This window comes from Littorina saxatilis, linkage group LG9 (genome assembly GCF_037325665.1).
Source record: "Littorina saxatilis isolate snail1 linkage group LG9, US_GU_Lsax_2.0, whole genome shotgun sequence".
In the NCBI taxonomy this organism is placed as follows: domain Eukaryota; kingdom Metazoa; phylum Mollusca; class Gastropoda; order Littorinimorpha; family Littorinidae; genus Littorina; species Littorina saxatilis.
The window spans coordinates 9,270,724-9,294,723 of NC_090253.1; the positions used below are offsets into that span (position 1 = coordinate 9,270,724).

Here is a 24,000-nt window from a genome sequence, read left to right on the forward strand (position 1 = left end):
AACTCATGCGTGCGTAAATGAAAAGATGTGTCCAAATGTTATTATCCTATAGAAGATCAGTATTACGTGTTTGCGCATGTTCTTTATATTTTTCTCACAATGTTGTCACTTTTAAACCTTTTAACAGGTGGTCCTGAGTTTTATCTTTTGTTTTATTTTTATTTTTTTAACGAAACTAAAATTGAATTAAAATTCATGTTTTTAATGGTCCTTCCCCTAGGAAGTCAACGCATATATTAAAAGAAAAAATGTATCAATATTCCTCTTACAAGGATCTTAACGTATACTTCTTATTACCCCACCCCCTCCCTTATTCATGGAGAGCGGGGCCGGGGTCCTATTACGGTCGGGCTTGCTTGGTCTTGACCTTTTCTTTCCCTCCTTATTTTTATTTATTTATTTTTTTATAAAAAAGCGTATCATCATCTCATGTCTCTAAAAGGAAAATAGGACTTGAAATGTGGGTGTTGATTTTGTTTGTTTGTTTAAGTTCAGCACACTTCGTGATGGAAACTCTTCATATGAAAGAAGCACACTTGGAGAGACTACATTCTCTGTATTGTGTATGTCGAGAAAGATCAAAAAAGAAATATGACACTCTAGTGAAATTGTGTGGGTATTCCACCGTAGAACAACATTTGCTTGAGAGTCGCTGTGTGGATTGTGAAAATTTGGACTTGCACTACATGGAGAACAGGGGGTGAGGAAACACATTCCTTTGTTAACACCCTCAAGGGCCGAGTTCTGGGAATAAACAATAATGAAGATAAACACTGATCAGAGTGCTCATGAAGGAACAGCTAACCATCGTCTCTCCCCTCCTTACAGAACAGCATTGTCAAGTCCAAATAAATGCAAACCTTTTTTCTTTTTTTTTCCAAAATTTTAATTAATCAATAAACACATAATAACAAACATGGTAACTGTGTGTTTTCTGTTTGTACACATAATTTCTCATTTACATGCATTACCTTAAGTCAGAGACGATAAATTTTTCTAATTAATAAAACGTCAGACTAACGAAATCTCAAAACAACATGATTTCCAAAAATAATTTCCAGTGTTAATGGTGAATCGTTTTTTTTTAAATGCTTACGCACATCTTTGCGATTAAAATAATATGATTAATCTTCTTCATATTTTTGCTGTTACTTTTAATACCAAAAAGCACATCTGTAACATTCAACCTAGTTCTTTCGCCAATGTTTACTAATATGTTCAATATATTTCCAGAACCTGAGCACGGTTGGGCATTCAAAGAAAAAATGCTCCAATACATCAAGTTCATCCTCACAATATGTTCAGTTTTTATCAGCCTTCACTTTCATTTTACACAATAAAATATTAGTTGGATAAATGTTTTGCAATATTTTCCAATGCAGTACACGTAATCGAACTTCACTAGTGACAGTGGCTGCTAAGTTCCAATTCTGTTCGTCAATTTCAAATCCTAACTTTCTTCTCCAAAATCCTTCTGAACAGGGTGGGCTGTATTTTTTTCCTACGAGAACCTTTCGAATTTCTTTTACTGATCTCACTTTTTTTTTCTCAAAAGGTCGGAGTGTCACAGACTGAACAATTTACATCGTCTATAGCTACATTTCTTAAAAGGAGATGTACAGCTGTACGAACAACATTGTACTCAAGCAACCTGTTTGCAGTGTAGCCAGTTTTTTTTCACACACTTCTTCATAGGTAGCAAAACGTCCATTCTCACACACATCGCTCACATAAGCTACATTATACCACTTTTAATCCAATCCGCAAAAAAGAGTGGGTTACCTTGACAAATTATATCTTTGTTGTTCCACAACAAACCCGATACAGAATGACCATTATCGACTTGATTATTATCAAGCCATGCTTTCAACACAGCGGACCAAAATTCCGATTTAATACTGTCCAATCCTTTAAATGGTTTGCTATTAATGTTCGCAAAAAAACATTCAAAGCGACTCCCAAAACGGAGAAACAGTGCTTTTGGGAGCCATGACCATTTCTGGTCTTCATTAGACCGAGTTAGGTTCACAACCCAGCTTAACAAAAAGGAACACTGCATCTGTCGCAAATCAATCATATTCAATCCACCTTGCTTAACTTCGTTACATAAAATAGTTCTTTTCACCTTTTTAAATGCCTTCCTGTTGCAGTCTTTTTTGCGCCACACGAAGCGAAACATTAACCTATTAATTTCAATTAGAACGTCGTCTGGTACAATCTGTGCCTGCATTATATAGACAAAATGTGGCAGAATAAACGTTTTGAATACACAGACTTTACCAATAATGCTCAAATTCCTTTTCTCCCACATGCAGATGAGCCTTTATGCAACATTCACTCTCTCTTCCCAATGGGAACGTCCCACTAGTCCGAGGGTTCACTAGTCCGAGGGTTCACTAGTCCGAGGGTTCACTAGTCCGAGGGTTCCCTAGTCCGAGGGTTTACTATAGACGCTTGATCTTTTCCAGTTCGTCCCACTAGTCCGAGGGTTCACTAGTCCGAGGGTTCACTAGTCCGAGGGTTCACTAGTCCGAGGGTTCACTGTAGACGCTTGATTTTTCAGTTATTATACCGCCCCTTAAAAGGCGGTATATAGGTTTCTCTGTGTCTGTCTGTCTGTGTGTCTGTGTGTCTGTGTGTCTGTGTGTGTGTGTGTGTGTGTGTGTGTGTGTGTGTGTGTGTGTGTGTGTGTGTGTGTGTGTGTGTGTGTGTCTGTCCGCAAATAGATATCCGATGTTTGAGAACCGATTTCAATGAAATTATGTGTGAGGCTGTAGTACAACCCAGGCTCGATCCTCTCCATAATTCAGGTCGGTGGGATAACTAATTGACCCTCACGGGCAAAAGGAAACCCGAGGTGCTATATAATATGACTAAAAACTGTAGGCAGTTCGATCACGTAATTGTCCAGTCGGGGCGGTATCCTGATAAATTTAATATCCTTTCTTCAGTCAAAATATAAATAACTAAGTTTCTTGGGGGAAATAGTCTGAGATTTCTTCAGTCAAATATAAAACACCACATTATCTTTTTGAATGAAAACAACTCAGTGTTTTTATGAGAATATTCTTCGATTCCCACAGTAGTGAAAAACACACGCACGCACGCACATCCACGCACACATACACACACAAAATAAAAACAAAGCAAATTGAATATCCTTTATTCAAGCGCCTATAGTGAACCCTCGGACTAGTGAACCCTCGGACTAGTAAACCCTCGGACTAGTGAACCCTCGGACTAGTGAACCCTCGGACTAGTGGACCCTCGGACTAGTGAACCCTCGGACTAGTGAACCCCTCTCCTTCCCAATTCTCTCTCACTTTTGACGCACGCATATAATTAGTAATTAAATTACAGAAATATACACCCAGAATTTTCATTTTGTCTGTATATGCAAAACCGCAACACTCATTCCTACAGTTCTTCCGTGACCCAAACCACATTAGCTTGGATTTTTGGTGATTTATGTTCAAACCTGATATTTCCGAAAATGTATCAATCAAAGCCAGGCCTTGGAACACGTCATGTTCATCTTGCAAAAACAATGTAACATCATCAGCGTACAACAATACTTTCAAACCTTTATCCATATCTCCGTTGTTCCATAATGACATACCCTTTATATTTTTGGCCTCTCGAATTTTAATTGCTAACAATTCAACTGCTAATACGAAGGCTAGTGCGGAAAAAGGACACCCTTGCCTTATTCCGGAATCAATATTAAAAAATTCAGATAACCAACCACAATAATTTACACAACTTTTTGCGTTTTTCATCAAAACATCAACCCATTTCACAAAATCAGTTCCAAAGCCAAATTTTTCAAACATCTTCAACATAAACTCTTTGGAAATGCAATCAAATGCATGAAAAAAGTCAATTGACACCATCAATCCAGGCTTATTATTTAAATCTGCATGTTCTAAAACATCATCAACTAATCGCAATAAGGTTTAGACACGTCTACCTTTTATATACCCAACTTGATCCTCATTCACAACACTCCCAACAATATCAGAGAGCCGAAGAGCTAAACATTTCGCTAATAACTTATAATCTGTATTGGTCAGAGAAATAGGTCTCCAATTCTTTAAATCATTTCTTGATAAATCCTTCCCTTAATGAATCAGTGTAATTGCCGCTTTACACTGTGAATTAGATAGAGTTCCATTCTTAAAAGCAGAGTTAAAAGAAGCAAGTATATACCTTTTTAGGCTCCTCCAAAAAAAACTTATAAAACTCAACTGTTAATCCATCAATTCCAGGCGCAGAACCATTATTCATACGCTTTAGAGCTGACAAAACTTCTCCTTCTACCACTTCCCCTTCACAGCTGTCTGTCTGCTAATCATTTATTTTTAAAACATTTGTTCCATTCAAAAAAGTGTCAATTTTCAAGCTCATGTTTCCCTCATCAATTTTTCGTTTATACAAATCAGCAAAATACGTTTTTTTGGACGAGAAGAGTATCCTCTTGCGTTGTAACAATTCGTCCATTATCATCTGTTACACTTTCCATTATTTTTGCATTTGCTCTCGCCTTTTCTAACCCAAGAAAAAACAATGTGTGTTCCTTTCACCCTGCTCGATCCATTGAACTCTTGCACGCACCTGCGCTGCACGAGATTTACGCTGCTCTAACAGTTCTAACTGCAGCTTGACCTTCTGCCGTTTACTTTGCGTTTGAATACAGTCAGGGGAGATCCCAAGGGCTTTATCCAACTCATTTAATTCTCCATACAATTTTGCAACATCATTTTTAATTTCAAAACTTTTAAGCTTACTAAAATTTTGGGAGAAATCCTTGATTCTCATTTTCAATAATTCCCAACCAAGTTGACAATCCTCTTCATCATCAAGTTGAAATGTGTCAAACATTTTGTTCATTTGATCAACAAAGCTCACATCATGTAACATAGAATTATTAAATTTCCAATAACCCTCTCCTCTAACGACATCAGAGAGTTTAATATGAATACTACAGCCTCTATGATCCGACGTCGCAACAGAGATTATGTCACAATCAACAATCTTTTCAAATACACTTAAACTACTAAAAACGTAGTCAAGTCTTCTTGCCACAAATGGAACATTTTTTGACCATGTAAATTCTTTTCTATCTAAATTATGCATTCTCCATACATCGTATAAATTACATTCATTCACCAGGTCATTAAATTGTTTCACAACAACATTTGAATGATTCTCTCCACATATTATGTCGAGCTCATTGCTCATGACACAATTAAAATCACCACACAACACTATATCACCATCTTCCTTTTTATATTTAGTCAAGTTTTGACTAAATATTTTAACATCGAGGGGGAATCGAAACGAGGGTCGTGGTGTATGTGTGTGCGTTTGTGCGTGCGTGCGTGTAGAGCGATTCAGACCAAACTACTGGACCGATCTTTATGAAATTTGACATGAGAGTTCCTGGGTATGATATCCCCGAACGTTTTTTTCATTTTTTTGATAAATGTCTTTGATGACGTCATATCCGGCTTTTCGTGAAAGTTGAGGCGGCACTGTCACGCCCTCATTTTTCAACCAAATTGGTTGAAATTTTGGTCAAGTAATCTTCGACAAAGCCCGGACTTTGGTATTGCATTTCAGCTTGGTGGCTTAAAAATTAATTAATGACTTTGGTCATTAAAAATCTGAAAATTGTAAAAAAAAATAAACATTTATAAAACGATCCAAATTTACGTTTATCTTATTCTCCATCATTTGCTGATTCCAAAAACATATAAATATGTTATATTCGGATTAAAAACAAGCTCTGAAAATTAAATATATAAAAATTATTATCAAAAATAAATTGTCCAAATCAATTTAAAAACACTTGCATCTTATTCCTTGTCGGTTCCTGATTCCAAAAACATATAGATATGATATGTTTGGATTAAAAACACGCTCAGAAAGTTAAAACAAAGAGAGGTACAGAAAAGCGTGCTATCCTTCTTAGCGCAACTACTACCCCGCTCTTCTTGTCAATTTCACTGCCTATGCCATGAGCGGTGCACTGACGATGCTACGAGTATACGGTCTTGCTGAAAAATGGCATTGCGTTCAGTTTCATTCTGTGAGTTCGACAGCTACTTGACTAAATATTGTATTTTCGCCTTACGCGACTTGTTTAACATGTCTGATACATCTGTAAAAAAAAAAGTCATTTTCTTTCTAGACTCGTTGGGTGCATATACATTTGCGATAATCAAACATTGGTTATTACTACCAATCTTCACAGCAAGAATGCGCTTCGTTTCACACACGATCTTTACATAATCACATGCAAACCCTTTTTTCAATAATATAACCTGTCCCGAGCTATGCACGGTACTTTCGCTGTAAAACAGATCACCATCCCACTCTCTCCTCCATTCTTCACTGACATCTTTAGTAATATGCGACTCTTGCAAACAAATGACATCATACTTTTTGCTTCTGAAAAACGTAAACAAACTTTTCCTTTTTCTTTTGGTTCTTAATCCTCGAGTATTCAGCGAAAACAATTTCATGTTACAAGCCATGTTACAAGCCATGTTACAAGCCATTGTCAGTGTCTAGTATCAGTGTCAGTTCTTGTTACACAGCACGTGCGCTAGTTGGCACTCGCATCAAGCCGTGCGTGTTTCTCCACGCCTCGTAATTCTGTTGTTGGGGAAACCCCCTCTGTCTCTTGGCGTGTCCGCTTGGGGGTATTTGACCGAGTGCGAAAGTCAAAATCGAGTTGTGTTTGTTTTTTGCTGTTCCTGTCTTTTGTTAATTGTCTACCTCTTTCTACGAGTGCTGATTTTCCCTGCTTCTGTTTTGGTTTGTGTTTTGCAGAGGAGTGCGTGTTTGTGTTTTTGCTTTGGGGTTGCTTATCTGTCTGAGCTGAGTTGCGCCGCCCTTGTGAGGGGGTGTCGTCTGTGGAAGCTTGTGATTCTTTGCTGATGTCTGTCTGGGTGTCTTCCCACTTGTCCTCTTCCGTCTCTCCATCACCCATGCATTGCGTCATCGGCACGGGAGTCCTGCACGGGGCCGCTCTGTCCACCCTCGTTGGTTGGTTCGGTGGGCGCGCTGATGGGATCCCACACTGACGTGGGATGTGGGCGGTCACACACTGGATCGCCCTGCTTGTGGCCGCTGCCCTTACACGCCCTGCGCGTGATAGGGTTGACACATGTCCAAACTCGGTGGCCTGGCTGGAGGCAGCGAGAGCACTGGGGAATCCCCCTTTCTGTTTTGGGTTGCTCTTTGTGGAAGAGCCTTGCTTGGAAACTTCCAATTTTCAGCTGTTTTTCTAGAGGCTTTGCTGGCACATTTATAAACACAAAACGCCTCCCTGTCAGAAAGCGCGTCAGTTTTTCATCTTTAAATAAATGCAAACCTGTCTAAACTGGCCTAACTTACAGTGTTTCTTTATGGTTCTGATTTTGTAGATTTTGTTTGTGTTCCTTCAGAGACAACAGAAAGGTGTTTTATTTCCTTCTTTGAGAAGTGTCTTTATGTGAAACAAGTTTGAATACGATGTACTGAAAAAGATCTCAGCCTGCTTCTGTGATACAGTTTTAAATAATAAACTATCAGCAACTGACTCAGTGACTGACTAATAGAATAACCAGAGTTCTATAGACAAACACAGTGAATGTGAGAACCCTCTCTCTGTAAGTGTTTACACAAGCAACAGGAGTACCGTTAGCTGCTATCTTGCCTGGCGCTCGCCCGCCCCCCCCCCCCCCCCCCCACAGTGGAGTAATTAACCCCTTCCTGCCGGCTAATAAGATTCGGTAACCAGACTGGTGGTGAGTGATTCTGCATGCAGGCATGTTGTACTTCACACTGCATTACTAACATTGCTTGAGGGAAGTGGACATCTTGAGTAATTGGGGTGTGGATGGAGTGAAGATTGGAAGGGATTGTGCTCGGACAGGAATGCGTCTGTAGTGCGCGCGCGTGGCAGCATGTAAGTGTATGTGAGTGTGTGTGTATTTGCTTAATTCATTACAGCTTTTTGGGGATTTCGACTAAAATTGAAATGCCGTTTGGCACCAGTCAACAGTTAACATATTATAACGCTGAAGTATACAACAGGTGCGGTACACGACATTCAATAAATCAAACGAGAAAGGTTAGAAGTGACAATAGCTGCTGGGGTAAAACAAAAACAAAAACAAAACAAATCCTTTCTCTCTCTCTGTCTCTCTCTCTCTGTCTATCTCTCACTCTCTCTCTCTATCTCTCTCTCTCTCTGTCTCTCTCTCACTCTCTATCTCTCTCATTCTCTATCTCTCTCTCTCTCTCTCTCTCTCTCTCTCTCCCTGTCTCTCTCTCTCATTCTCTCTCTCCCTTCCTGTCTCTCTCTCCCCCTCCTTCACTCCTTCTCTTTCTCTCTCTCTCTCTCTTTCTTTCTCTCTCTCACTATCACCCTCCTTCTTTGGCTCTCTCTCTCTCTCTCTCTCTCCCCTCTCTCTCTCTCCTCTCTCTCACTATCACCCTCCTTCTCTCGCTCTCTGTGTCTCTCTCTCTCTCTATCACCCTCCTTCTCTCGCTCTCTGTGTCTCTCTCTCAATATCACCCTCCTTCTCTCGCTCTCCATGTCTCTCTTTCACTATCACCCTCCTTCTCTCGCTCTCTGTCTCTCTGTCTCTCTCTCTCTCTCTATCACCCTCCTTCTCTCGCTCTCCGTGTCTCTCTCTCACTATCACCCTCCTTCTCTCGCTTTCTGTGTGTCTCTCTCTCTATCACCCTCCTTCTCTCGCTCTCTATGTCTCTCTCTCACTATCACCCTCCTTCTCTCGCTCTCTGTGTCTCTCTCTCTCACTATCACCCTCCTTCTCTCGCTCTCTGTGTCTCTCTCTCTCTATCACCCTCCTTGTCTCGCTCTCTGTGTGTCTCTCTCTCACTATCACCCTCCTTCTCTCGCTCTCTGTGTCTCTCTCACTATCACCCTCCTTCTCTCGCTCTCTGTGTCTCTCTCTCTATCACCCTCCTTCTCTCGCTCTCTGTGTCTCTCTTTCACTATCACCCTCCTTCTCTCGCTCTCCGTGTCTCTCTCTCACTATCACCCTCCTTCTCTCGCTCTCTGTGTCTCTCTCTCACTATCACCCTCCTTCTCTCGCTCTCCGTGTCTCTCTCTCACTATCACCCTCCTTCTCTCGCTCTCCGTGTCTCTCTCTCACTATCACCCTCCTTCTCTCGCTCTATGTGTCTCTCTCTATCACCCTCCTTGTCTCGCTCTCTGTGTCTCTCTCTCTCACTATCATCCTCCTTCTCTCGCTCTCTGTGTCTCTCTCTATCACCCTCCTTGTCTCGCTCTCTGTGTCTCTCTCTCTCTCCATCACCCTCCTTCTCTCGCTCTCTGTGTCTCTCTCTCTCTCTCTATCACCCTCCTTCTCTCGCTCTCCGTGTCTCTCTCTCACTATCACCCTCCTTCTCTCGCTCTCTGTGTCTCTCTCTCTCTATCACCCTCCTTCTCTCGCTCTCTATGTCTCTCTCTCACTATCACCCTCCTTCTCTTGCTCTCTGTGTCTCTCTCTCACTATCATCCTCCTTCTCTCGCTCTCTGTGTCTCTCTCTCTCACTATCACCCTCCTTGTCTCGCTCTCCGTGTCTCTCTCTCACTATCACCCTCCTTCTCTCGCTCTCTGTGTATCTCTCTCTCACTATCACCCTCCTTCTCTCGCTCTCTCTCTCTCTCTCTCACTATCACCCTCTTTCTCTCGCTCTCTGTGTCTCTCTCTCTCTATCACCTTCCTTCTCTCGCTCTCTGTGTCTCTCTCTCACTATCACCCTCCTTCTCTCGCTCTCTCTCTCTCTCTCTCACTATCACCCTCCTTCTCTCTCTCTCTCTCACCCTCCTAATTCTCTCGCTCTCTGTGTCTCTCTTTCTCTCACCCTCCTTCTCTCTCTCTCTCTCTCTCTCTCTCTCTCTCTCACACTATCACCCTCTTTCTCTGGCTCTCTCTCTTTCTCTCTCCATCTCCCTCTCTTTCTCTCTCTCTCTCTCTCTCTCTCTCTCTCTCTCACTATCACCCTCCTTCTCTCGCTCTCTGTTTCTCTCTCACTATTACCCTCCTTGACTCGCACACCCCTTCTTTAACCCTTCTTGCTTCCTCTCTTCCACTGATGCGGGTGAATTACATAATTTAAACCTACCAAGCTAAATGCATAGAGCACCCACTTTATCAACAAACAAGCCCTTCAAAGACACGACTCCTTTATGATTGTACCGTATTGCCTTTTTCACTGCTCATGTGCTAACAGCATTTGCTTAAGCGACCGTTCTCACCAGCTCTGTAGTTTAGCAAATGTAGTTCCAGAATTAGGCCTGACACAACATAAACAACATATTATCAGCAGCAATTTGAGGACCACTAAAACGCAGGGCTAGCTCTGTATTTTTTTGGTCCGCAAATAGCTGCGAAATAGTGACTGTCCTCATATAGTCGCTTTTTTCAAATCGTTCGTAACGCTATATTAAGAGAAATATCGATGTGTAAGTTTTTTTGACACCTTTGTGTCGAATTACCTAAACATTTCGCTTACTTTCAACTTTCTATCTCTTCAAACAAAAAAGTCAAAACAGGTCCTCATATTACCGCATTTTGACGGATGGACAAAAATGATACACAATGTCCTCAGATAGGCGAATATCCCCCTATGTGTGTGTGTGTGTGTGTGTGTCTGTGTGTGTGTGTGTGTGACGGAGTGATTGAGTTTGTGTTACTGTTTGTCGATTTCTTACGTGAGCCTTGAAGGCTTCGCCTCTTGTTCGTACAGTGCTACGGTCGCGTGAAAGTCAGATCTACCTGAACTATGCGTATAGATCCGTCTAGTGAAATGTAGCTGTGTGATGATTTGGCTACATCACTTTGCTGAATGTGCTTCCAGATGAAAGTTTATATTAAGCTTACTGTCAAACATTAAACAAAAAATAGGTAAGTTGTTTTAACTTGACCAAAACTAGCGACGAAAAAATGTTTGGCCATTTCTGCTAAAAGGGACATTCTTGATCTAAGCCTCTGATTGGAGAAACGCGGGGTCAAAGTTAGAGCAAAATGTAAACAAACTTTGCTGTGCTGACTGATGCCCACTTCAAGTTGAATTTCTAAAATGTTCAATGAATTATCTGCGATAGTACAATGAACAGCAATTTAAAGTAATGAAAAATAGTCTTGGGATCAACATTACAAACTTCTAAAAATGTTTATGTTCATTCCTCCTCAGGAAAAACACATCGAACCGATGACAAGGAAAAAGCTAACGTTCTGAACAATTTTTTCATACAAAATTCCGTTCTTAAAACGCCAGACGACAATTTGCCTCAAGCTGATTTTTTCGACAGCGATCTTAATGATATTTATCTTACAGTCGACGAGGTTAAAGAGGTTATTAAAGGCCTTGATAAAGGTAAAGCCACTGGTCCGGATCTTATTCACAATAGACTTCTAGTTGCTGCTGTTGACGCCATAGCAGAACCCCTGACATATTTGTTTAATAGAAGCCTTAGAGAAGGTATATATCCTAGTTTGTGGAAAACGGCTCATGTCTCTCCTATTTACAAAGCTGGCCCAGCAGATTGTTGTAACAACTATCGACCAATTTCATTATTAAGTTGTGTTGGGAAGGTAATGGAGCGCTGTGTCCACAGCCATGTTTACACCTTTTTACAGCGAAATGATATATCAACACAGGCACAGTCAGGATTTATTCCTGGTGACTCTACCACTTGTCAACTGGCTTCTATTTATGACGAGTTCTGTTTAAATTACGATATGGGAATTACCACTCAAGCTGTTTTTTGTGATGTGTCAAAGGCATTTGAAAAAGTCTGGCACAAAGGGTTATTATATAAACTGGAACTAGTAGGAATTAGAGGACAATTGTTGAAATGGTTTCACGATTATTTAACAAATCGCCACCAGGCGGTTGTTATTAAGGGTGCCAAGTCTGCATTAAAATGTATCCCGGCAGGTGTTCCACAAGGTTCTGTTCTAGGCCCTTTGTTATTCCTGATATATATTAACGACATTGTGAATGATACTGAATCTGTTATAAAGTTGTTTGCTGATGACACGAGCATGTCCATGTCCTTAGAAGATCCAACTAGACGAGCGCAGATTTTGAACGCAGACCTAAATAAAATTAATACCTGGGCAAAACAGTGGAAAGTTAAATTTAACGAAGCAAAAACGGAACTGTTAGACATAAAATCCCAGCTAGCAAGCTTTCGTCGGCCGATTGACGATTTCAGTCGGGTGACGTCGTCATATGTCGTGTGTCGTCGTCTGTTGTTGCGCCGATACCGTTTTGACTGTGTGTAAAACTCGGCAAATGTACGTAATAAACCCCGACATCGGCCCGACGCAATGTTGCTGTCGATAAAAATATGCAGAGTTACGGGAGATAACAAATTTATGATCATTATTTTAACATTTGTTACGTCCCCTGTTCAAGGGTCGGCCCGTCAACGGCGTGACATGACCCTGCAAATGCGAAACTGAATTATTCATATTTGTTGACTTTTTCACATAGGAGTAGGATAATTAATTGTAAGTTTCATTTGTATATTTGCAATCAAATACAGCATGAGCTCAAACCATGAGTTTTACATTTTAAAAATACGCCATCATATATACTTGAAATACTCTCATAGCTTTCCTTACGGTAAACAAGATTGAGTGTAAACATGGCCGGCTGCTACTTTCCCGCGTGAGCGAAGTTTATTTGTTTTCTTAGTTCACGTTAATATCGAAAGAAGAGACATTCTTGCGAATGTTGGACAGCACATTGATGATATGTTATCCGAGACGAATGTCGCCTCGGGATCTCAATCTGAGTGCTGGTCCCAGTGCCACGTGGTGGCGGTGATAGTTGACAAGTTGTGTAGCCAGTCACTCTTTGATATTTCTGATGTTGAAATATCACTGGTGTTTGCGCGGAGAACTGTCCAAGGACGGATGGAAACCTACAGGTGTGTTCAAGCTGTTATAACGTCAACTCGAGGACAACCGACGGATGGAGCGAGTAAGTGATTTCGTTTTTTGACTCACATGCGAAGCAAAAGTGAGTCTATGTACTCACCCGAGTCGTCCGTCCGTCCGTCCGGACGTCCGGACGTCCGTCCGGAAAACTTTAACGTTGGATATTTCTTGGACACTATTCAGTCTATCGGTACCAAATTTGGCAGGATGGTGTATGATGACAAGGCCCCATAAAACATACATAGCATCTTGACCTTGCTTCAAGGTCAAGGTCGCAGGGGACATAAATGTTGTCTAAAAAACAGCTATTTTTCACATTTTTCCCATTTTCTCTGAAGTTTTTGAGATTGAATACCTCAACTATATATGATATATAGGGCAAAGTAAGCCCCATCTTTTGATACCAGTTTGGTTTACCTTGCTTCAAGGTCAAGGTCACAGGAGCTCTTCAAAGTTGGATTGTATACATATTTTGAAGTGACCTTGACCCTGAACTATGGAAGATAACTGTTTCAAACTTAAAAATTATGTGGGGCACATGTTATGCTTTCATCATGAGACACATTTGGTCACATATGATCAAGGTCAAGGTCACTTTGACCCTTATGAAATGTGACCAAAATAAGGTAGTGAACCACTAAAAGTGACCATATCTCATGGTAGAAAGAGCCAATAAGCACCATTGTACTTCCTATGTCTTGAATTAACAGCTTTGTGTTGCATGACCTTGGATGACCTTGACCTTGGGTCAAGGTCACATGTATTTTGGTAGGAAAAATGTGTAAAGCAGTTCTTAGTGTATGATGTCATATTGCTAGGTTTAGTTATTTGACCTTGACCCTGAAGGTCAAGGTCATGTAAAGGTCAAGGTCAAGCATGTGAGTCGTATGAGCTTTGCCCTTCTTGTTTTTGCTTTAATGTAGGGGGGAGGACATACTGCTGTATCTGTATATGTAGATGTAGGTGTGTTTTGTCCTGTTACAGTGGGGGAGGGGGGGTGGAGTACATACTCATGATACTGCTGAATCTGTAGCTGTAAGTGTGGTTTGCACTGTTACACTTGGGGGGGTGGGGTGTACATACTGATGTATCTGTAGCTGTAGGTGTGTGTATTGCATTGTAACACTTGGGGGGGGGGTTGTATGTTAGTTTTGCTGTTATACAGTGGGGGGGGGGGGGGGGGAGTACATACTGCTGTATCTGTATATGTAGATGTAGGTGTGTTTTGTCCTGTTACAGTGGGGGAGGGGGGGGTGGAGTACATACTCATGATACTGCTGAATCTGTAGCTGTAAGTGTGGTTTGCACTGTTACACTTGGGGGGTGGGGTGTACATACTGATGTATCTGTAGCTGTAGGTGTGTGTATTGCATTGTAACACTTGGGGGGGGAGGGTTGTACATACTGATCTATCTGTAGCTGGTGGTGTGTTTTGCACTGATGCACACTTGGGGGGGGGGGGGGGGGGGTGTACATACTGCTGAATCTGTAGCTGTAGGTGTGTTTTGCACAGTAACACTGGGGGGGGGGGGGGGTGTACATACTGCTGAATTTGTATCTGTAGGCGTGTTTTGTACTGTTACACTTGGGGGGGGGGGGGGTTGTACATACTGATGTATCTGTAGCTGTAGGTGTGTTATGTACTTTTACAGTAGAGGGGAGGGGGGGTTGAACATACTGCTGTATATGTAGCTGTAGGTGTGTTTTGCACACAGGGGAGGGGGGGGGGGTTGAACATACTGCTGTATCTGTAGCTCTAGGTGTGTTTTGCACACAGGGGAGGGGGGGGGGGGTTGAACATACTGCTGTATCTGTAGCTCTAGGTGTGTTTTGCACTCTACACTGGGGAAGGCGGTGGAGTGTAACTGTTGTACATACTGCTGTAGGTATGTTTTGTACTGTTACAGTGGTGGCAGTGGGGGGAGGGGGGGTGTACATAAAATTTTCTGAATCTGTAACTGAAATGAGTTTTGTACTGTTACAGTGGGGGGGGGGGGGGGGGTGGGGGTTGTACACACTGCTGTATCTGTAGCAGTAGGTGCGATTTGTGCTGTTACAGTTGGGGGGGGGGGGGTGTACATACTGCGGTAGCTGTAGGTGTTTTTTTTTGCACTGTTACACTTGGGTTGGGGGAGGGGGGGTTGTACATATATACCGCTGAATCTGTAGCTGTAAGTGTGTTTTGCACTGTTACATTGGGGGGGGGGGGGGGTATACATACTGCTGTAGCTGTAGGTGTGTTTTGTACTGTTACTAATAAGACCTTACACGGTCAAATAACAGCCCAAATATGCCCAACAAAGGTCACAATGGGTCAAATAAGACCGAGGTAAAAATCTAAGATAAACAAGGAGGTGCCAATCACATTATTGAGTTAGCCCCGTTCTCTCCGTACAAACTATGCCCGGGAGAGGATTTCCTACGTCCTCTTGCGAGACTTGCACGGATCGAACTTGTCAACTTCCACTCTCTCCCTCAAATATGTGATAAAAATACAAGAAGAGTGGTTGGAACTAGTTTTGAACTCCCAATATTTACTTGGGGGGAGCTCTAACCCAAGGCCTGCCGTGGGCTCGTGTCTCGAGACCCCGTTGAAAAATAAGACAAGAACCGGGAAAAACTTGGCCAATTGGAACTAATTAAAAAGATAAAATAATTTCACAAAACAAAACAAACGTAGAAAACAATTACAACACAAACTCGCGTCTGCTTTCACCACCACGACACACAATAAATGTTGTCACTTTATACTTTATTTCTTAATATAATGGCAGCTAATACACATGCGTACAGACAAGACGAGTTCTCAGAGGATTGGTGGGCTTCAGCCTGAGCGTACAATATCTCTGTCAGGCGACAAAAGGGTTAATCCCATGCTAGATCATTCTCATACATCCACAGGGCACTCACTGACCCCAATACTAGCAAATCACACAACCATCCTTTTATCAAAAAATTCAATACACTGTCCGCTTCACAATACCAACTATTACAAACATTCCTACCATGGACAATGTCATCACAACTTCCGGTTAAAGTTTGGATTACACTATACGGGGAGAGCACACTTGACGTTCACAACAGTCACAAACAATGATTACCGAGAGAACCCCATAAGACAATAAAACTAGATCTAAAATAACAAACAAAATAAAAAAATAAAATATGAAACTGAAACCTGCACCTAAACTAAACTGAAACTGAAAAATGAACACTGAACCCCTTAGGAAAGAGTAGTCTACAAACGACGTCTGCTCCCTGTAAACACAAAAACACACACACCCAGGGTACATTACTGCCTGTTTCACAGTGGGTATGTACATCAAGGTATTACAACCTCTTACCTGCTTTCTCTGTGTTGGAACATAATTTTCTTCACAATGTCTGTCGTAATTCTTTCAATGCAACTCATTAACAAAGCTAACACTACATTAATAACACATTAATGCCATCTTGTTCTTCACTGAATTCAACTATAAGCAAAGGAAAGAATGTACGAACCTCTTCTCATGCCTTTTCTCTCGGTCACGCTACCTCTGACCAAAACATGAAAACCGCGGCATCCTCCTCCATCTGCAATTATTACGGAACTATCAATAGCGACTAAATTAACAATTTTGATTTCCTGTCGTATCCGAGATGTTGTCATCTCAGATTACTGACTGACTTCACTATGAAATTAATACTTTTCCCGGAAATCTACCACAATTTATGTTTTATCATAGTACACTTTCTTCTAATACTGTGTACAACACGGTTTAACAACATAGTCTCGGCTGTCACATCACGCTTCCACTTCAACTCTTAATCTTTCCCTTTTTGATCCCACAACGTCAAAAATAGACTGTCTTTCACAACTCAACTAAAAGTTCAATTTTCTGATCAATCGTTTTCAAAACCATTCCTTATAACTACCAACATAATATTCTCCCAAAATATCATCCTATTTTACCAATATACCTGTGATTAATCATCAATTTTCATCAAAAATATAATTTGCACCGGCGCCATCCACAAACAGGCTTTTCTCACAACAAGCACCACTTCAAATCCAACAAAGTTTCATCCTTAATCTCACCATCGATCATACAAATATAAAATCAAAATTACCTCCACGTCTGGCATCACAATCTACCACATTAGATCACCGGATGCTGCCAAGAATCTCTATTTCTTTCCCGATTCTTTTCTCAATACTACGCCAGCATGTCTTCTCGACTTCGCAGTCAGGCGGAAAAGGAACATCTTCGCGCGCGTCTCCAATCACATGACCCAAAAATACTCTCCTGCCAAAAACCTAAATCCTTCAGTACTCGTGATTCAAACCACTTTCCAACTCACAAATCCTTTGTGAACTCATACCCTGTCAATCAAAATAAAATCTTAATAACACAAAAACGTATTTTGTTGTCAAAACATAATTTGCAGCAAATCTACATTTTAACCTCAGCAACGCAAAGGGAAACAAACTCGCGGTCCAATCCCTTTTTTTTTTTTTGACTAACGTAGTTGTTTCCCCTACACCGCAAATCCCTCGCACTTGGTTACACACTCCCCAACTCAAACGTCGGCTCCTGACGACACGCGTCTCCCAAAACTAAGTGTCTACCTAACCTCGGCTACGAGCAGGAAACTGGAAACACACTACGAGCATGTTTACTAAAAACCCGAATTCACCACAAACCATATCATACAAAATCCACCTTTATACATCATATTATATGCAACCCACCTCTGAGAACCATGGACAAACATGACATAAACAAACTTCACCGTCATACTACTACACGTAAACCATTAACCAACATAAACAACGGAGCATTGGAGTCCCAAATCACTAAGGCCGTAGGAAATAACAAAAGTGCCGAGGTTGAATGTCACATTGATAAACCCCGTGGATTTTCTGCATTCACTAAAGAAGTGCAAATACCACTCATCACTGTCTTCGCCCAACAACGCTCTCACTAAACCAGCTAACCACAGCAGTTAAAACTCCAATCCATAAAACCATAAAGAAACCAAAACTCGAATCATCCTTAGCTCCAGCACACCACCAATCCCAGGTTCAGCACTAGATCACGTGAAATGCTGTGTCTATTATGACCACCAGCACTGACAAACCAGTGTCCCAAGATCAATGCTTACTAAAACCATAACTGAGCTACAGCACCAGAAAGTTTGACAAAACCCGTTCTCAATCGTGCTTTTAACAGCCACGGTCAAAACTCATCTAACCCTCTAATAGCCAAGCGCTCACACCACGCTCCTGTCCTACTCTCATCCATTTCACAACTGTGAAACCGAACAAAACTCGCGTTTAACTAAAACGTAAAGATTATGCACTACTGCAGTCGTAACGGCTAATGGCGTCACCACCTAGATCTGGTTCTAATGTCACAATGACAACACACGAGCTGCACCTATTGAAAGGTTACATGGTACCTACTGAAAGATTACTCTACTCGCTCATCAAAGTCTTTCCCCAAAATTCCGAGTAACAACAAGACCATCATCATCACTAACTCCAACAGCTTCTAACCTTCAAAAATAAACTGACTTGTGCACCATAGGTAAAGTAAATCAAGGGACTTATGCTAGACACGTGAAGAGCTGCGTCTATAACGACTCGCTAACCCCGACAACAAGCAACGTCCTAAGATTACACCACACCCAGTCACACCAAAAATTAACGTTTGGCTTGCGTTAATTCTAATAACCCAACACAAATAACCAACACAACATGTAACGATCGACAGTAACATCAGAATCTGCAGGGAGAATGGAGGAAATAATGATTCTCATTCAGGGGGAATATCGTTTCCCGCTCCCCAACTCCGAATCTACCGCGCTCCGGGAGAAAAATCTTAACTGTATCCAATCCACTTATTAACTAGCATGCTAATCTTAATTTCCAGTTCTGTTTTACTCTAGACTGAGCTAGTCTAATCGTCACATCGTGTTCTAAGGTGCGTGCCACCTATACCTTTACTCTCTTTTATCAAGACTGAGCTAGTCTTTCTGTGCAACGTTTAAAAGGCTTGTGCAACCATATCTGACCTGCTTCTCTCGTCATCAAGACAGAATTAATCTCTCTAACGCAGGACATTAAGTTCATACAGCCTACTTCCCATTATTCTTTTTCACCAGATGGAGTCATACTCCATCCTGCATCGTTTATCGGCTAGTGCAACCCGTATCCATACCTTTATCGAGACTGAGCTGGTCTCTTTGTACAACATTCTACATGCCTGTACAGCCTTTAGATTCTCCTAACCTCCACGGGACCACCACAAAATTCCAACATCACACGTCGACAGATACAAAACAAGGTACACAACATAATACAAGAGAGCAGTAGTTATAACACAAGTCTACATCAGTAAGGACAACGTCTCTATTCCAAACAGTGGAACTTGTCCAAAAATGTTGATTGACCTCATATCCAATGACATGGCAACAATAACTCCACCCTCTCACGAAAACCAAAGTTTTCCACTGGTTAGAAAATATTTAATATCTCGTACTGTCCAAGCCGAAGCTAGACAGCGACTGACGTTACCTCCCAATCGGTTTAGGTAATGAAAGTCGATTTCAAAATTACAACATCTTCTTTAGCTGCCCTTACTAAAGGAACAGTACACTATAACCTATCTCGTCTTCATCGGTAATACATAAGTTATAATACCACATACTCTCTACAAAACACTCGACGTCACGAAACGAAGTTTGATTAGAGAAAAAATGACACTTAATAACTATAACCAACAAAAAAAAACACCAAACTGGTATAAAAATAAAAAAAATCGCTACCGACCTCTTACCCTCCAGTACTTCTGGCCAACGTACACAACTGCCCCACGGTACCTAGCGGACGAGTACATCATTACACCCCCTGACCTAGGCGAACAGTTATGCACCCAATGTGTTGAGCTGACCCACCCTACCGTCAATGCTCAACCACCGTGCCTCGGATCATGATCCGACAATGGATCACAACCGCCATCACAGCCCGACAAGGGACCATGACGGCATCACGGCCCTTTTAACGGCCTTCCTTACTTTAGCACAGCTGTGTACCTCACGGACCATTCATAGCCATACTGCTATTCCTTTTATTTACACAACCACACTTACACTATCGCCACGACAGTCATCGGCATCCACATCACTTGCCTTCACGATGTTGCTTAACTTCTTCCTATATGGATCAGATCCTGTCCTTTCACACCAGGTTCTGTCTAACTACTACATCCAGAGTCTGATCACGCAGGCTGATTGAAACAGTACCTGCCACAGGTTGGCTAAACCTCACCTGTCTCTACAAACCCTATGAGTAATCCCTTGACAACAACTCTCCACGCGTACGACGCAATCTCCTACATCCTCATCAGGAACCAACACTCAGGCTGTTGACCAACACCTGCTACAGATCGCTCAAGCGACATCTGCTTCCGTTGCTCCTATGAAAGCGCTAAGAAAACCGCTAAGAGACAGGAACCTTCTTCCACAGGAACTTAACACAACACCTCCAACAGGCCACATAGTGCCTTCATCACCGAACATATCTTAGCCGAGCGCGGTAGCCTATGCACATTTGAGTGTCGTCCAGCCGTCACTCGCTTTGGTCGTCTTGTTTCACTCCCCGAGTTGTACCTATTTGCCTCCTTTCTCGCAAGAACTTCTGAGTGACTTTCTTCCCCCGTTCTGGTGCTATCGTCTCGTGAGTCTCCCTCTTCGGCATCAACGTTTTCCCAGCCTGTTACTCCCTGACTCTTTTCCCGATGTGCTATTTTCTCGACTCTCTCTACCTCCCTTGGACTTGCATCCTTCTGTGGTATCTGTCTTACCTCTTCTGGACATCTTCGAGGCAACTCCTCCTTGTCCTCAATCAACCTTTTCACCTGCGATATATGCAGCCTCTTCCGTGCTCCTGTCTCCAATGATTCCAACAACAGAGGTGACCCATCCTCCTGGATCTGCTCCACTACCCTGTACTTCTCCGTCTTCCAAGCATCTTGGATCTTGTTTCTACCCGGAGGGTGATCCCTGATCAGCACTATATCCCCTTTCGTCGGTCGAGTTCCTCTCACCTTGGCGTCATGTCGCCTCTTCCTGTGGGTGGCCGCTGTTCCAAGATTCTGTCTTGTCAACCTGTGTATCTCTGCCAGCTTCTCTCGATGGTGCGTCACCCATTCCACACTTGAGTCCGCTTGCTCTTCCCTGCCCAACAGAAAATCCACTGGCAGCCACGGTTTTTGTCCAAACATCAGTTCATACGGTAAAAACCCTGTCGACGAATGTGGAGTCACATTGTAGGTGTACACCAACTCTGGGAGGTATCCTGTCCATTTCTTCTTCTGCTTGGTTCCCAATGTCCTCAGTAGGTCATGCATAGTCCGATTAAACCTTTCACACTGCGCATTGCCCTGGGGATGATAGGGTGTCGTCCGGGACTTCCGAACCTGGTACATGTCACAAAGAGCCTTTATCACCTCTCCTTCAAAGTTCCTCCCTTGATCCGAATGTAGCCGTGCTGGTATCCCATACTTCTGGAACCATTCTGTCACCAATATTCGCGCCACAGTGGTAGCCTTCTGGTCCTTGGTCGCCACGGCTACAGTGAACTTGGTGAATACATCCGTGATCACGAGTACATCCTCTTTTCCATCGGACGACTTCTCCAACGTGGTGAAATCCATGGCCACCACCTCCAAAGGTCGCGTGGCCAACAAGTGTCCCATTGGTGTCACCACGCTCGGCATCACGCGTTTCGAAAAGTTGCAGCGCTCACACGACTTCACCCACTTCTGAACATCGGCGAACATTCCCGGCCAATAACATCTTTCTTGCAGCAGTCGTGTACAACGTTCTATACCCTGATGTCCGGTCTGATGTATAGACTCGAACACAGTCTTCCGTAAACAAACTGGTAGCACCAACTGCCTTACTTCCTCGTGAGTAGTAGGGTGCTGAATCACTCGATACAACAGTCCATCCACTAGTCGAAACCTGTCCCACTGTCTGCACAAAGTGATAAACGCACGACTCTTGCCTAACAAATCGTCATGCGTAGGCCTGCCGTCCTCACTGGTAGGATCAAACGTCAACAGTGGTCCCAATTCGGAGTCTTGTCTTTGTGCTTCCTGTAGGCTCTCCTTGGACAAAGATGGTAAAGCACGTAGTGCTTCACCCTTCACCTGGTCTTGCGCCCAGTTCACTCCTTCAGGTTGCTGTTCCCCTGCTGTGGAGGTCTCCACTCTGATCCCACACACCCTCGTTTGTTCCATGCGTTCAGCGATCGCGCTCAAATCCAGCTGTTCTGCTTTCCGAACTATGGGAAGGGCTGCGTCCACAAATTCTTCCTCTTCTATCCCATCTTCTGCTGGCATGGGGCACCTGGACAACTCATCTGCGTTCACGTTTGAACGTCCTGACCTGTACTTGATAACGAAGTCAAACAACGCAAGCTGCGCCGCCCAACGCTGTTCTGTTGCTCCAAGTTTTGCCTTGTCAAGGTGACTCAACGGATTGTTGTCCGTGAATGCCACGAAAGTTGCTCCCAACAAATACCCTCGAAACTTCTCGGTGACAGCCCATTTCAATGCCAGAAGTTCCAACTTCATCGAGCTATAGTTTGTCATGTTCTTCTCTGGTGGCCTCAAGGTTCTGCTGGCGTAAGCTATGACTCTCTTCTTCCCGTCCTGTTCCTGCGACAGGACTGCACCCAATCCTTTGAGACTTGCATCCGTTTCTAGGATAAATGGTAAGTTGTAGTCTGCAAAACCAAGCACCGGCGCCGTCGTCAGCGCTTCCTTGAGAGCCTCAAACGCCTGCTGACACTCATCCGTCCAAGTCTTTCCCAAAGGGGTCTTCTTCCCTCCATGTTTATGCTGCGCCTTGCCGTACAGTTCTCCCACAGCACCGTGTAGTGGCCCTGCCAACTGAGCGAAACCTTTCACAAAACGTCGATAGTAGGAACAGAACCCCAGAAACGAACGCAACTCTCGCAACGTGGTAGGCTTCGGCCACTTCTTCACCGCGTCAATTTTCTTCGCGTCTGTTGCCACACCCTCCGCCGACACGGTGTACCCCAAGTACTCAACTGATCTCTGGCAAAACTTGCACTTCTTTGGGTTCAACTTTAGACCCAGTTCACGCAGTCGTGTCAAAACCTTCCTCAGTCTCTCCAAGTGTTCTGAGAATGTTGTGCTGTACACCAAGATGTCATCCAAATACACCAACAGGATCTGGAACAGCATGTCATGCATCGATGAGTTCATGAGTCTCTGAAACGTGGCCGGGGCCGAGGCCAGACCAAAAGGCATTCTCTTATATTCGTAGAGACCAAAAGGCGTAATGAAAGCCGTCTTGTGCTGATCACGCTCGTCCATAGCCACCTGGTGGTACCCTGAAGCTAAGTCCAAACTGGTAAAATACTTGGCTCCTTGCAACGCATCCAAAGACTCCTCGATCCGTGGTATAGGATGCTTGTCCTTCTTGGTTTTCTTGTTTACTTCACGGAAATCCACACAGAGACGTAAATCTCCTCTGAGTGCGCCCGGTGCCGGTTTCTTTCTCACTAACACTATCGGCGATGCGTATTCACTGCTGCTCTCCTGGATGATCCCTTTCTCCAACAAATCTTGTATATGACTTTTGACTTCCTCCATTTGAGTCGGCGGTATTCTGCGAAACGTTTGCGCTGTCGGTATGTTGTCATCCAACACACGATGTTTCACTCTATCAGTATACCCTAAACTCATGTCATCTTGTGTCAGACTACCCGAAAACTCTTGAAACAGTGACTGCAACTGCACAAACTCCTCATCGCTACAGTCCACATCTTCCCTGTTGACCAACCCAGACGTACTTGTTGCTTCTGATGCTTCACTGGCCGATACTGCAGCACAGTGTACAACCAATCCCTCTGAGGAGTCCTCCACCTGTACTTCCTGTCGTACTTCATGAGCAACCTTCTGCAAAGATCCCACTGGAGTCTTTCCTTGCAAAAACAAATCTTCCT

At 42.9% G+C, this 24,000-nt stretch overlaps 1 long non-coding RNA gene across 1 annotated transcript; it reads right to left on the reverse strand.

Annotated features, from left to right (window-relative positions):
- Positions 1-16,191: 16,191 nt before the first annotated feature.
- Positions 16,192-17,544, reverse strand: LOC138975210 (uncharacterized). Its single transcript, XR_011458550.1, has 3 exons — positions 17,088-17,544; positions 16,479-16,550; positions 16,192-16,235 (listed from the first exon to the last, which is right to left on the reverse strand). It is a non-coding gene; the product is annotated as an uncharacterized lncRNA (long non-coding RNA).
- Positions 17,545-24,000: the final 6,456 nt, after the last annotated feature.